This window comes from Tupaia chinensis, unplaced genomic scaffold (genome assembly GCF_000334495.1).
Source record: "Tupaia chinensis unplaced genomic scaffold, TupChi_1.0 Scaffold145163_1, whole genome shotgun sequence".
NCBI classification, from domain to species: Eukaryota; Metazoa; Chordata; class Mammalia; order Scandentia; family Tupaiidae; genus Tupaia; species Tupaia belangeri.
In genome coordinates this window covers 174,144-176,851 of record NW_006205023.1, presented here as the reverse complement: position 1 = coordinate 176,851, position 2,708 = coordinate 174,144, and the positions used below count along the sequence as shown (strand labels likewise).

At 42.2% G+C, this 2,708-nt stretch overlaps 1 pseudogene; it reads right to left on the bottom strand.

The window, feature by feature from the left end:
- The window catches only part of LOC114005999 (periphilin-1-like), a 117,490-nt pseudogene that overhangs the window by 1,468 nt on the left and 113,314 nt on the right, over nucleotides 1-2,708 (bottom strand).

Here is a 2,708-nt window from a genome sequence, read left to right as displayed (position 1 = left end):
GGGATGGTCACGCCGCAATCCCTTCTCCTCCATTCTCCTCTTGGGATCTTGGGCACGCACGCACATGTGCCCGGCGTGAGTTTTTAAGCCACCGGGTTCGGGACACGAACCGCGGTCGACTACGTGGGAGTCCAGCGACATAGCCATTATGCTAACTGCTGGTTCCCAAAAATGAATTACTTTTTTTTGTGACAGTTTTATTTGTTTATTTTTTTATTCAGACATTCATTTATTGATGGCTTTGTGTATATCTGGAGAAAACAGTGGGGATATTGGGGGCTCCAGGTCAGTGTGTTTTTGTTCTAGGTGAGGTTAGTGTGCACTGGTGTTCTACTTCTGAAGTTAGTGGGTTCCCTCAAATCAGTGATAACTTCTGCTTTGTAGGATGATTGCCTGAATTTTCAGGTTCTGTGTAAGGAGCAGAGTTTTTCTCTAGGAAAGGTAGGTGAGTGAAAATATATGGAAATAGACAATAGTATCTGACTTGGATGGGTTGCACACAGAAAGAATGCATGTGTTAGTTGAGAAGTTGTGATTGTAGAGACCAGCAGTTAGTGTAATGGCTATGTTGCTGAACTCCCATGTAGCCAACCGCAGTTCAGGTCCTGGACCCGGTGGCTTAAACTCATGCCAGGCACTTGTATGTGCGTGCCCAAGATCCGGAAAGGAGAATGGAGGAGAAGAGATTGCAGTGTGGCCATTCCCCCGGGGGGTGATTTCTTGCTATCTCTCTGTCTCTCTCTGTCTTTCTGGTGAGCGTGTGCACCCTATAGCAAAAACCTCTCCAAAAAAATAAATAAATAAAGAAGTTGTGATTCTGAGGGTTACAGTTGTTTAGGTAACCCTTTTTGTGCAATTTTTGGAAATAAAGAAAGCTGTCTGCTCCAGTGCCAAATTCTCTTTATACTTGCAGTACTCTTCTGCAAGAGGTTCAATGCAAGCAGGCATGGCTGAGGTTTTTTGATACAGGAGGGACCTAGACATTCCCTCTTGAAATCTTTTTAGGATAAATAGGAAATATGCCCCAATGCTGCAGATCTGGAGGGTGGAGCTTTATATTCTGCAAATGCACGCCACTACCGGGCAAGGCTGGATTTACACTATCTGCCTGCTGGTACATGGATCTGAGTACTGGGATTGTTCTGGGGCTGTGTGGAATTGTCACATGTAAGTGGTGCATAATGTTAGCAGTACAGAGTCAATAGCACAAGCAATGTGGATTCAGTGGGACAAACTGTTCTCGTCCTAGGCATGTTCTATTTGGATCTGGGGACAGGGATGAAGTGGCCATGCATCAGCAAAACCAAATGATGAGGCTAAACTGAAGTCTATATGTGTGCCTGCTGGCACAATTCACAGGGTTTTACCAGCCTGTGCATGTTTGCGTGGCTGGACAGAGGGGCTGTGGATCAGCTGCAGTTCACTATGAACCACAACTTCAGTCCAGGAGATCAGACTCCTGTGGTTACAGAACATGTGGAATGATGCAGTATGTCTTCACCCCCAAATAAAGATTCCTGTCACCCTTCTCTTTGTCAGCCACCCCTTCTCACTCCTCCATTCACAATATTCAGGGACATCTGTAGAAGCTGCTCTGTAGAAGGCTATAGAGGGGGCATGGAGTTACTTCTTGTGTCTAAGGGAAGAAGAAGAACATATTGTCATTTCGATCAGGGAAAATCTCTTTATTTGATTTCTCAATGTGGCATTATGTGCCTGGGATTTGGTGGGAGGAGGAGTTCTGCATTTTCTCTGGGGTGGTAGATTCTTGTAATTCCCTGAAATTAGTTCACAATCTGTGTCTTTCTTGTTCTCCTACATGTGAGAAGTGCTTGGATTTGAGGTTAAAAAAAAAAAAAAGCTGGGGGTTTCATATGGGAGTCCAGCTTACTGGTCATCTTTGTTTCTTTATCTTTCAGCTAACCTCTTCTTTCTGTCTTCCACTTGAAACTGAGTACTTCCCAAACTGCCCTACAATCCTGGCCATGTGTTCTATTGGTCTCACAATACTCCTGTGCTTCAGATGCAGTCACCTATCCAACTGTTTTGAACTTTTCTTACTGGAGAGATGTCATGATTGATGTTCTTAGTCATCCAAGTTTCCCAACCCTCCAATAATATTTTTTTTGAAATTTTTCTTTTTATTTAAAAAAATTTTTTTATTTCATTTTCTTCCATACATTTAATCACAAAATGGATATTTAAAAAGGTGAACATTTCTCTCTAGTACTGTTGATAAAACTATGAAATATCTTCAACAGATAATACCACATCTTTTGCGCCATTAATGCTTTGCCTCCCTGTCCCTCCCCCAAATGTCCTTCCTCAGACCCTCCTCTTTCACACACACTGTATCTGGTATTTACATCTATATACTGTGTTTCTATGTCCTTTAGACAATTAATTTCGGTCATAGAGTGCAGACACTTGGTATATATTAAGTGGGGACATACAATGCCTCTTCTTTATAGCATTGCTTGCTTCGCTCAGCAGTAAGAATTCCATATTCATCCACTTCCTGTCAAAAGCCAGGGTGTTGTTTTTTTTTTTATGGATGAATAGTCTTCCACTCAGTATATATGCCACAGTTTTTTAACCATTCCCTTCTGTCCTTTGGATAGATATCAAGGAGTGGGATTGCTGGATCATATGGTAGTTCTATTTGTAGATTTTTGAGGAATCTACAAATTGTTCTCCACAGTGATTGG